The sequence below is a fragment of the Rhinopithecus roxellana genome, chromosome 3, assembly GCF_007565055.1.
Source record: "Rhinopithecus roxellana isolate Shanxi Qingling chromosome 3, ASM756505v1, whole genome shotgun sequence".
Lineage (NCBI taxonomy): Eukaryota > Metazoa > Chordata > Mammalia > Primates > Cercopithecidae > Rhinopithecus > Rhinopithecus roxellana.
In genome coordinates, this window is record NC_044551.1 from 83,316,600 (window position 1) to 83,330,264 (window position 13,665).

A 13,665-nucleotide genomic window follows, 5' to 3' on the forward strand; every position below is an offset into this window, starting at 1 on the left:
ATGTATGTCTAAATCAATTTTAGTAAATTAGGAAGACCTACCAGAAACAGAAGACACTCAGAAACATCTTTCACAGATAAATACAGAGAAAATGGGAACAATATATTAACAGGTATTTTAGAAATACCTATTGGAAGAAACTTTTACATTTAACGCATTCACAAAATTTGAGTTATGCCTCCTACTTTTTGGGGGATAGAGTGTAAGATTGCATAGGCAAATAAAAAGTATCACTCTGGTTTACTATGGGGTGGTGGGTTGAGGGGACTTGCTGGGGTATAGTTATCTGGATCTCCAAACAGTTCCGGTGAAAATAAAACTAATGTTAAGTGCTAGTAGGAGAAGTAGCATCAGGAAAGAGGAAGACAGAAATAAAACCAAAAGAAAAGGCCCACTGATCCTACTGCATTTGTTTTCTATTGTGTAACAAAGCACTACAAACTCTGCAATTTAAAACAACACAGATTTATCATCTCATAGTCTCTGTGGCTCAGAAATCTGGGCACAACTCACTAGTTCCTCTGTTCAAGGCTGCAGTCAAGGTGTCAGCCACCCACATTCTCATCATGAACTCAGGCTCCTCTTCTGTGTATGATTGTTGGCAGAATTCAGAAATTCAGCTCCATGCAGGTATAGGACTGAGGCTCTCAGTTTTTAGAGACCACCCATATTTTCCTGTTATGTGATGCTCTTCATGGGCAATTTATATCATAGCAGCTTGTTTCTTTGAGGTTATTGGAAGAGTCTCTCAAGTGCATGCTAACAAGACAGAGCCGTATATGCACGTAGGTAGGTAGACAGACAAACTAACCTAATTATGGGAGTAACATCCCATCATCTTTGCCATATTCTATTGGTTAAAACCAAGTCATAAATCCCACCGACATTCAAGAGGAGGGAATAATACAGGGTATGTCCATAGGGTTACACTAAAAGCTATCTGACACAGCTGTGAAAAGAATTCCCCACAGCTCATAATAGAGAGAGCATTCCTTACATATCCAAGGAGCCTTTTCTTGGCATGCAACCTCCTATTTAAATGCCAAATCAGTCCTGCAAAAATATTTATTTCTGGTTCTGATCATTTCTCAAAAACAAAATGAGAAATATTCTGTTCAGTGGAATGTAGTTGTTCATCAGTGTGTAACATTATGAAACGATGTGAACCTAGTTGATGACTGTTTCAAATTATGGCTTCGTTGATATTCTAAGATGTCTTCAAAAATGCCTTCCTAATGTTTTGTTTCTCTGATGGGAATGGCTTATCATGTGAAGACAACTGTAAACATGCAATGAAATGACCTTATGAGAAAATTAATGTCTCTATCCAGCACCAGGATGTAAAAGGCTAGAACCCAATGGTGTGTTTAAACAGGTTGTTAAGGAGACAGGAATGTCCATGCCTCTGTTTAAATGCTGACACAGACTCCTCTAATATATGCTGCTTTCAAGAAAAAAAACAGTATTGACATCTTATCCAACTTACTGAAACTAGTATTTGATAAATTATGCAAAAATGAAATTGGTTAGCACAGGGAAGTTTTAGATGCATATTTTCCATAAGCATTTATTTAACTTAAAAGCAAATAAAGGTATAGTTTTGCTATTATTTTGATGTCAGCCCAAAGCAATATTGAATGTATTTATTACAACTGATGGAACTTCCCTGTTGTCTTTCAGAGTGTACCATCTATGTTGTCTAGTTTTGTTTTCTTTAAAGTGGAGAAAGAACACACTAACCAAGTACAGGTTTTTAAAGTAAATGTTCCAGATTTTAATATTTATTTATACATCTATTTGAACAGCAATTGTTAGTAACTCACCTCTACCAAATATTTCAAAAACGTTTTTCAAAACCATCAACTCCCTTCCATTCTATCTTTGTATTTTATGAGTAAAATGCAATTAACTTGCAAAACCACCATAACCAGTTCAAATAACATTAACAGGTTTAGGACCAAGCCCAGCTAACTTTTGGTAATGGTCTTACCCTTAAATAGAGCAGTCTACTAGGCAAAGCACTCACGGAGTGCTTTGGGCAATAGTATGCTCCAAGAAGGAATGAAGAATGTCATTTAATCCAGTAGGTCAGTCAAGGGAAGGTCATTTAAAGGGGCTTCTGCTCCTCAAAGATACAATCAACATGCACACATTAAATATTTGTTGAACTTCTACTATGTGCTAAATCACAGGAATAAGTGCCTGCTACTCCTCAGAGGAAAAAAAAAAATGATTGTTGCCCTTGAAGATCCCAATACAATTACTTTGAAAGATACCGTTGCATTTATGTGTTTATAGTATACAAGGGGTTGCTATCTGTTTTAACCCTAAAAAGCTTTTGGTGTTAGCCTGGATTCTGGCAGGTCCTGAAGAATGGTGAGAAATTTGCTGAGGTTCTAAGGTTATTGCTTGATGATTTATGACTCATCAGTCCTTAGTTGAAAGTGCCCTGTCAAATTCATTTTTTAACACCAACAAATATGAGGTTGAATTGTAAAATAGGTTCCATTTAATCCAATTTATTTTATGTAGCTGTGCTCAAGGATGCATGAAGGGGCCTCTGCTACATAAGAAATACTTTCAAAGAGTATCAGAGATGAATATTTACCCAAGGAAAACCACAGGGGCATATTCCACTCTCCTCCCCTGCACCCTGTATTTAATCAGTCACCAAATCACATCACTCAAAACTGTCTATCCTCCCCACTAATTTATGTCCCTGCTTCCCCCCACCACAATTTTCCATGTAACTGCTTTAATACAATCCTAATCTCCCAAAAAATTCCCTATCCTCTTCCTGACCCCAATCTTCTACCTCCAGCCCACACCCACAGAGCTTCCAAAGTTCACAAATCTGTTATGACTCTCATTTTTAGTCTACTATGGCTTTCCGCATTCCAAAGAATAGTGGATAAGCATCTCCAAATGGGACATGGATTTACCATATTTCACCAGCAACATTTATGATTGTTTCCACCCATGTGGTCTAATTGCAGCTTCATAAATCCGTCTCCATTTTTCTGCAAGAATACAAACTTTTTAAATCATTTTGTATCATTGCAATTCTGTTCTGTGTTTTGGAAGCATCCCTTTTCCTTAAATTTTTGGCAAACTTCCATACATCCTTCAAGATCAACTCTTCACACTCTTACCCAAATCTTTCCATGCAGTTTGGCCACAAAATTTTAGGCAGCTCTCTTTCATAGCACCAATTCTATTGCACAAGTATTTACTGAATCTCAAACAGTGGGTTGGGTTCTAGGGATATAGTAGTAAACAAAAACATTGTAGTGTACTATTATTTTTGTTTATTTATTGCATCTATTATGTTTTAAACCCTGAGAGAGCACGTACCATATCTTACTCATTTTTATGTCAATCACAACTATTTAATACAAGGCACCCATACCAGGCACTGTACTTATGTTTATTGAATGAGTGACTGCACATTAATGGCATTAAACATAATGATAACATAGTTATTGGTTTTTATTAAAATGTTTCCCATGAACTGTCCTCAGGATTTGAGAAAATACATAGGGGCGGTATTCTGAAGTGAATAGCCTTGTTGCCCTTTGAGCTTTTTAATTGCAAAAACATTTTTCTGTGCTTATTGAATTAAATATGTTCTCATTAGTTTAAAAATCCAAATGAATAAATATATCTATTCCCATGATGCGTGGAAGTGCAGAAATTGTAGAAATCAATCCACCATTTGGTATCATATACATATAGTGAATAATCAGATTCAGATTGATGTGGATTTTCAATGAATTGGCTATTTCTTGTTTAGGCAATAGTTTTAGAATCATATTTATGCTTTGAAATCTTCTATTCTAATTGGGGTAGAAGGTAGATTATTAGTTCCATATCTTAATAGAAATGTAAAACTTTTCATATTAATTGCAACTCAGCAACACACCTAATTTCTTTACCACTTACATATCACATACCACCTTTACAATATGTACTATAGTGATAGTGTAATTGACATGCAGTTAGAACATTTTCCCTTTTAGTCAATTGAGGTTTTTGTCAAAGCTTTTAAAGATAATTGAGGATCATAACTTTCTGCTCATTCAATTTCTTGAAAATCTTATCTACCTTTGATTATCTGGCAAACCTCTAATGATAGCTGTTAATTTAATTTTATGTATTAATACCTTGCCATAAGTGTAACCAGAAGTTTTAAGACAATCCTTTATCTTGCAAAAAAGTAAAGATGAGAAGGGGAAAGAGCCAATATTCCTAAATTCATCCATTATAAAAAAGAATTTTCTGTTATTTCTAGATATTTTGGCAGAAAACTTCAGTGAAACACTAGTTGTGAACATTAAGATGTTTTAACTTGGAAACATACAGTTACCAAGACCAACTCTGATCAAAATGTGCAATTCTTCAGAATGTATTGCTGAAATAATAATTTGCTATGTGTGTGGTTTACTCACTGAAATCCCTGAAGATATTTGGAACTTTTGATCATTAGAACCTGTTATCACTATAAATTTTCAACTACTAATTTCACACATTTGAATCAATGTCACATGGACACTTTCAAAAGCAGGATGATAAAATCTAAGATTTTGTTGGGAGCAATGTAAGTAATTTGGGATTCCAAATAGTGTATTATAATAGCTATTTGGTAACAGAGGACAAGGTGATCTTTCTAAAAAGAACTATTACATACCACTAATTTTATGCGGGTATAAACTGTCCAGTTATCTAGAAATTAAAATGTATAAAATTATGCTCGTTGAAAATTGAGAACCAATGTGTTAACAGTACTAATTGGAAGTTAATAGTCCTAATTGGAAGGCATGGATTGTTGCAGAACAATGAGCAACACACGTTGGAGGAGCATAGAAGAGAATATACATATGAAGGAAGGATGGAGAGAAGTTGATGGTCCCCACGACAGACTGCCTAGTCAGCTGCATCCATCGCCTATCCCAACCTATCCCTTGGTAGACATACAAATATCTGTAGTATAATTTTTTTAATGACTAAATGAAGGATAGCACAAATAAGAGAGAAAGTGGCTGTAGATCCTTGAGAAGGAAACAATATTGGCATATTTTTTTAATTGCTTTAAAATATTTACTGTGTTTGCACTGCCCTAGCTTAGAATTTTTTTTTTTTTTTTTTTTTTTTTGAGACAGAGTCTTGCTCTGCCCAGGCTGGAGTGCTGTGGCACGATCTCAGCTCACAGCAAGCTCCACCTCCTGGGTTCATGCCATTCTTCTGCCTCAGTCTCCCGAGTAGCTGGGACTATAGGCGCTCGCCACCACGTCTGGCTAATTTTTTGCATTTTTAGTAGAGACGGGGTTTCATCTTGTTAGCCAGGATGGTCTCGATCTCCTGACCTCATGATCCACCCGCCTCGGCCTCCCAAAGTGCTGGGATTACAGGTTTGAGCCACCGTGCCCGGCTAGAATTCTTATACTTCAAATTAGTGACATGTTTCCTAAGGACATGTGTTAGGTGATCATCTAAATTGAACCACATCTGAGATTTCACTTCAAAACCCTTATTTAATCAAAGACATTCATACATGATCCTGCAATCTCCATCCCTGCCTTTCACATATAGGGACACAAAACAAGGAACAAAGCAGCAGCTGAAATCACTGAGATTAAGATGCTGCTGTTCAGAATGAAGATATTAGCAGAGAACAAAGCTAAATAAAACCTCAGATTCTCATCATCCAAGTTCATTGGCAGTCTTGGAATGTAAAGTTTGAATAATAAAACTAAAATGTTTTCATTGTGCTTACATTTATTTAATAACTTGAAGTTTGGGAATAATTCATGATAGCACTGTCTTTATAATACCACTATTCTAAGCATTATTGACCACCACATATGTGTCAGTTGCATTGCATATATGTAAATCTATACTTCCAAAATACTTGAAAGTATATTTGTTTTTGTTATTAAGTATCCCAGGCATTAGTCAGGAGTTTTTTGGTTGCAACTAACCAAATGCCCGTTTGGATTAAGTGAAGTAAAAGAATAAATGGGGCCAGGCACGGTGACTCATGCCAGTAATCCCAGCACTTAGGGAGGCTGAGGTGGGTGAATCACCAGAGGTCAGGAGTTCAGGACAAAGCTGGCCAACATGGCGAAATCCTGTCTCTACTAAAAGTACAAAAATTAGCCCAGTGTGGTGGTGCATGCCTGTAGTCCCAGCTACTCAGGTGGCTGAGGCAGAAGAATCATTTGAACCTGGGAGGCAGAGGTTGCAGTGAGCCGAGATCGCACCATTGCACTGCAGCCCAGGTGAGAGAGTGAGACTCCTTAAAAAAAAAAAAAAAAAGAAAGAAATGAAATGGAGGGTACTAAAATCGACTTCTGAATCAAAGGAGAAACTGGCCAAAGGGAGGGCACCCCTCATCTGAAGGAACTCCAAACAACAGCAGCATATCCACCATCACATGCCCGTTCGCTAAAACCCAGGAGGAACCATTAAAATCCCTGTGACATGGAAAGGTGTCCATACTGTGCCCACTCTCCTCCCCTTGACATCTTGATAACACTGTTTACTGGCAGCAATTTTCTTTGTTATTTCAAATTTTGAAGCCTCAGAAACAAAAAAAAAAAAGCCATACATAAGTCTAAGAGACAGAAAAATAACCTTTCTCCTTTCTGTCCCCCTGTCCCACCCCACCCCACCCCACATTGAGTAATGTTACATTTTAGAAGAAATTTTGTCCAAAGTAACATAAACTTTAAGGCAGTAAACAGCAATTTAATAACACAATTGTATATGCTATTTATGCTCCATAAATTTACTGTTCCCTTCATAATTTCAGTCCCACTAATATTTTCTCTTCTATGTGTTTTAGTTAACTTGTCTCTTCAAACAGTACATATACTTTTAAGTATATAACAATATACATATATACATTTATATGGCATATTTTCATTATTCTCTAATAAAAGTAAAATAATTTTGGAGAAGCTATTCTCCCCAACTTCTGCTTAGAAAGAAACAGCTTTATTTCCTTGGGAGAAGCCCTTAACCGTCTTCATATCCAAAGAAACTGTAGCTTCTTTCTTTCTCATAATGCATTTGAGTATCCTTACGAGTTGCTGGATAGCAGAGTCTGAGAACAAACTTTTAATGCCCCAGTTTATGGTACCACAAAGCAATCCCTTTAGGGTAAATCTTAGGCTTTTAGTTTTCCACCCCTTCCCTTCTTCTTCTCCTATTTCTGTTCAAGATGGCACCAAAGCATATTAGGAGATAGGGAGAGTGATAACTAGACCTTCACTGGTCCCTGCTAGAGCCTGACTAGTCAGGTCTGTTTACAAAGCTGGTGGCCAGCAAGGTAGTGAGTCCCACATGGAGCATCACATGTGTACCCACAGCCATTACTAGTGCATAGTCCTGGTCATTGCCCCTGTGAAAGTTGCCCATGTTCTATGGAATCCTAAGCCCTACTCCAGCCCTTATTAAGTCCTTATACCTTCACCATGCTATCCATCTGTCTCACTGTCCTCTTACAGAACTCCATCCCATTGCCTTCCTGAGATGCTGGACCACTGTGGGCAGCTGCCCTTGGAAGAAGCATGCCACCGTCTTCTTCAAACCCTTCAAAGTCTGTTTCTCTCATACTTTTGGAAATTCTCAAGATTGAATAGAGTGAGCTTCTGTTTCTTCTTTAGTATCATTAGTTCTTTCTACACCACAGAAGAAATTCTAATCTGAACATAAAGAAACATATTTTGGATTAATAAATTCTTCTAAAAGTATCTGTATTAGTCTGTTTTCATGCTGTTGATAAAGACATACCTGAGACTGGGAAGAAAAAGAGGTTTAATTGGACTTACAGTTCCACATGGCTGGGGAGGCCTCAGAATCATGGCAGAGGGTGAAAGGCATTTCTTACATGGCAGCAGCAAGAGAAAATAAGGATGCAAAAGTGGAAAGCCCTGGTAAAACCATCAGATCACGTGAGACTTATTCATACCATGAGAACGGTAGGGGGGAAACCACACCCATGATACAAATTATCTCCCACAGGGTCCCTCCCACAACACAAGGGAATTATGGGAGTATAATTCAATATGAGATTTGGGTAGGAACACAGAGACCGTAGCATTGCACCCCTGACCCCTCCAAATTTCATGTCCTCACATTTCAAAACCAATCATGCCTTACGGACAATCCCCCAAAGTCGTAAGTCATTTCCCCATTACCCCAGAAGTCCACGGTCCAGAATCTCAGAGAGAGAAGGCAAGTCCCTTCAGCCTACGAGCCTTTAAAAATCAAAAGCAAGCTGGTTACTTACTAGATACAATGGGGGTACATGTATTGGGTAAATACAGCTGTTCCAAATGGAAGAAATTGGCCCAAAGGGGTTACAGAGCCCATGCAAGTCCGAAATCCAGCAGGGCAAATTTTAAAGCTCCAAAATGATTTCCTTTGACTCCAGGTCTCACATCCAGGTCATGCTGATGCAAGAGATGGATTCCCATGGTCTTGGGCAGCTCTGCCCCTGCGGCTTTGCAGGGTACAGCCTCCCTCCTGGCTTCTTTCACAGCTGACATTGAGTGTCTACAGCTTTTCCAAATACATGGTGCAAGATGTTGGTATATGTACCATTCTGGGGTGTGGAGGACAGTGGCCCTCTTCTCACAGCTCCACTAGGCAGTGCTTTAGTAGGGACTCTGTGTGGGGGCTTCAACCCCACATTTCCCTTCTATACTGCCCTAGCAGAGGTTCTCCATGAGGGCTCCGACACTGCAGCAAACTTTTGCCTGGGCATCCAGGTGTTTCCATACATCTTCTGAAATCTAGATAGAGGTTCCCAAACCTCATTTCTTGACTTACATGTACCCGCAGGCTCAACACCACATGGAAACTTCCAAGGCTTGGGGATTCCACCCTCTAAAGCCATGGCCCAAGCTGTACTTTGGCCCCTTTCAGCCACAGCTGGAGCAGCTGGGACACAGGGCACCAAGTCCCTTGGCTGTACACAGCACAGGGACCCTGGGCCAGGCCCAAGAAACCATTTTTTCCTCCAAGGCCCTGGGGCCTATAATGGGAGAGGCTGCTGTGAAGGTCTCTGACATGGCCTGGAGACATTTTCCCCAGGGTCTTGAAGATTAACATTAGGCTCCTTGCTAATTAAGCAAATTTCTGCAGCCAGCTTAAATTTCTTCCCAGAAAATGGGTTTCTCTTTTCTATTACAGTCAGGCTGCAAATTTTCCAAACTTTTATCTTCTGCTTCCCTTATAAAACTGAATGCCTTTAATAGTACCTAAGTCACCTCTTGAATGCTTTGCTGCTTAGAAATTTCATCCACCAGATACCCTAACTCATCTTAAGCTCAAAGTTCCACAAATCTCTAGGGAAGGGGCAAAATGCCGCCAGTCTATTTGCTAAAACATAAGAGTCACCTTTACTCCAGTTCCCAACAAGATCCTCATCTCTATCTGACATCACCTCAGCCTGGATTTTATTGTCCATCTCACTATCAGCATTTCGGGCAAAGGCATTCAACACGTCTCTAGGAAGTTCTAAACTCTCCAACATTTTCCTGTCTTCTTATGAGACCTTCAAACTGTTCCAATCTCTGCCTGTTACCCAGTTCCAAAGTTGCTTCCACATTTTTGGGTATCTTTTCAGCAACACCCCACTCTACTGGTACCAACTTACTATATTCATCTGTTTTCACACTGCTAATAGAGACATACCTGAGATTGGGAAGAAAAAGAGGTTTAATTGGACTTACAGTTCCACATGGCTGGGGAGGCCTCAGAATCATGGCAGAGGAAGAAAGGCATTTCTTACATGATGGTGGCAGGAGAAATGAGGATGCCAAAGTGGAAAACCCTGATAAAACCATCAGATCTCATGAGACTTATTCATACCATGAGAACAGTATAGGGGAAACCACCCCCATGATTCAAATGATCTCCCACAGGGTCCCTCCCACAACATAATGGGAATTATGGGAGCACGATTCAAGATGATATTTGGGTGGGGACACAGAGCCAAACCATAGCAGTATCCATGTTTCAATAATGTAAAATTACCATCTTCCAATCCCCAGCCCATACCCTGAGCTCTAACCACCTTAAACCTTGTCTTTCTGTTGATTGTTTCTGCCACGTGGAACATGCCAGCTCTATTCCTCCACCTGAGTAACTTTTCCTTGTCTTCTGAGATGCCTGCAAAGTGAATCTTCCCCAGATAATCTTTCCTGTTTTGTCCAGACCAGAATAGGTTACTCAGCAGCTCCCTTCAAAGCATCCTACCCATTGCTCTCACTGTGCCTTGGCTGCTGTCTACGTCCATGCTAAGCAGTAGAAATATAATGCAAGTCACAAATCCAAGTTGCATACATAATTTTACATTTTCTAATAGCCACATTAAAAAATTTAGAATAGGTGAAATTAATCTTAATATATTTTATGTAACCCCACATATCAAAAATATTTCACCATGTAATCGATATAAAAAAATTATTAGTGAGGTTTCTTTGTTCTAAATTCTTCGAAATCCACTGTGTATTTACATTTATAACACATCTCAAGTCACACTAGACATGTTTCAGGGGCTCGGTCACCATATGTGGTTAGTGGCTAACATGTTTATTGGACCATGAATCTACGTGTGGTTGAGTCTGTGTAAGTGTGCCTAGTGCTGGTAGGTACTCAGGAAACATTTGTATAATGAACTGTTAAGAAAAGCTCTTATTAACCAAAGAGTTACAATTCTGGGTGAATATTAAACACTCCTGGGAATTCTAGTTTCAGGAGAGAAAACTGGTTGTGTTAATTAAGTCATTCGTGGGAAAGTAAAAGTGAGAGAAACCTGAAAGAAAAATAGCAAAGAAGAAGATGAAGCTAATATAGTATCTCTGCCACTCCAGAAATTTTACCAAAAAACATTCAAAACACTTGAGAGTGTTGGTCTACTCAGAGGGATAGGCGGCTGCCTTCCACCACCACCCCTCCCCGCCTGCCCCGATCTTTCTGTTCTGGCTCGGAAGAGAGAAAAATTTAGTGATGTGACTGGCAAAAAAGACATAACAAATGAGACATCTTGCTGGAACTAGCAAAAGACAGTGCTCCAAAAAGGTGTTAGCTTAGGTGTGGGGTAAGCTCCTAATTATAGATCCACTGCTGCTGGAGGGAAGAGGCTGGAGTTAACACAAGAGCCTTGTAACGCATGGGATTTTTCAAGAGACGCATCAAGGCTTCTAAAATGTAAAGTTGTTGGAGGCTACCTTCTGGCAAGTTGCATGAGTGAAACTTTAAACCTCCGGACTCAGAAGTAAAAGGGATTTGGACTCGCAACTCAAAAATAGTTGCATTTAGTTAAATAAGTATGAGTGGAGCACAAGGCAGAAGTGTTACTGGGTAGGGGACTCACTTGCTCTTTGTTTTTATTTTATTGTTCTGATTTTAAATTGTTTATTTTAAAACATTTTCCTAGGTGATATGGAAAAATACCTGTGCTAACCAATAAAGTCCTACTTTTGTATATAAAAAGCAAAAATTAGCAGCATGGAGAGGTTTTATCTGGAAGATTTTGAGTCCTTTATTGGAAATTCTTGACAAACACAGGAAAAGCACCATCTACAGGTGAATATCCTACCACCAGGCAGCTACCAACTTGGCTCTGGTTCCTCACAACAGTTTGAGAGCAGTCTTAAACAATTCATTTCACTTGTGGATGACAGCACAGAATTTTATCTAGTAAATGACCTGGTAATTTTAGTAAGTGATTTACTTTGTTCACAAAATGCCAACATTTATTCAATTTGATGGAGGGAAAAATCAGGCCAGTGTTTGGATATTACATATTCATAGACAGTTGAAAAGTGCTTTTATTTTCAACATGCAACAAGGTCCTTATCTGTATATTTTTAAGTATCCCACTTTTAGTCATTGAGGAAAAAAATGGGCACTGGAATAGCTTCGTAATTGAAATCTACAAACAATTTAGCATTTCAATCTAGCAAAATGTTTCCCTTTACTACTTACTAACAAGAAGCAAAAAGACTGATTTACATTCCACCATGGACTTCTCATGGTCTCCATTACCCTTGTTATCACTGTCCCTATTAGCACAGATAATTGAGAAGTATGTGTACCTCACCGTTAAATGATGAGATCGCATTCTTTGCCTCCCACCCGTCACAAATTGCTGCTCATCCTCAGTAAATAGCTATTTACAAAAATGATTTACAAGCTTATGCGCATGGCTCCATGCTGTATATTACGGTGACACCCTTTTAAAAATGGTTTTTAAAACTAGTGATATGGAAGCTGGTCTCAGTAATAAGAGCCCTCTTGAGTTAGAAGGTTAATTGTTGAAGGGAGATGCTCCCTCAGAAACATGTCATAGATTTTTATTCTTTAAGGCATAATTGTGTGTAGGATGCAAGGTAATAAGGAAGACAGAGCAAAGGAAAAACATTTGTTTTCAAACAGGCTCAAAGGCAGAGAGGGTAAGAAAAGAAGTTGTTAATGAGGAAGGGTCATCTCACAGTTTTATTACATTGTTCATAATTTTGCCCTAAAAACTGGTCATCCTAAGCGGTCTTGTCACTCTGCACCAGACATGAACTAAGAATAAGATTTTGTTGGAAGGTCAGGGAAAATCCCAAAAGGCCATCCCAAAAGAGCAATACTAAAAGGTAACGTAGGAAGACAAGAGGTGCCACACTTGAATGTGGTAGCTCATTGGTGGCTTCCAGCCGGGCTCAGTTATGACTGTCAGAAAATCAGTAACAGATGGGGAAATGATCACTTACGTTTGGGCCTCTGGAATAATTAACAGGTTCAGCATGTTAATATAAAATGTGCAGCTGAAGCAGAGGAAATAACTGAAGAGAAGTTTCCTAGAGACCCGCACGAGAAAGGTCTTGCGTAGAAATAGTTTTTTTTTTTTTTTTTTTTTGGTTTTTTTTTTTCTGGTTTAAATAATAGGGCCTGGCTATCATGAAAATTGCTGTACTTTCTTACAGTATTTTATCTATCCATATTCTCTCTCCCATAACCATCCCCCTTGAGTTATACAGTTGTCATGCCTGCCCTGATGGGCTCATGTTGAAATGAGACTCAGTGTTGGAGTCAAATGACCTACAGTCCCATCCCAGCTTCGCTACTTACCTGCTCTGCTGAGTCTCAGGGCTTCAGGATTGTCCTGCATAAAATAGGGACACTAGTATCTATCTCACAGGATTGTGGGTGGGATTAAAAGAGATGATGCTTTTCAATTCTCTGGTGATACTAAAAGATCTAGGAACTTTTTCCTTCCCCCCTTATCTAGTTTACCTCTTTGGTGCCCCCATCCTTACTCTGAGTCAGAATTTTCTACCATCTCAATGTCCTTCAAAGACTTACCCTCCTATCTTTAAAATAATCCCCCAAATTGCACTCATTCCATTCCATAAGGCTTATGCTCAGTTAAGTAGATTAGAACCTAGGACTACAAACATTCCCTCCCCTGCAAAACTCTGGAAACTAAAATTCCAGCTTTCTGTGAAGTAGGAGGTGGCTCCTTCCCTTTGACTCCTCCCAGCCCAATTAGGCCCTTTAAAACAAGAGAATCTGGGGAGAAGGCACTAAAGTCAGCAGGGTCTGGGCAAAGGCCAAGACTTTTTATTTTCCCTCCCTCCATCTGCTTCTGGTTGTTGCCAGGAG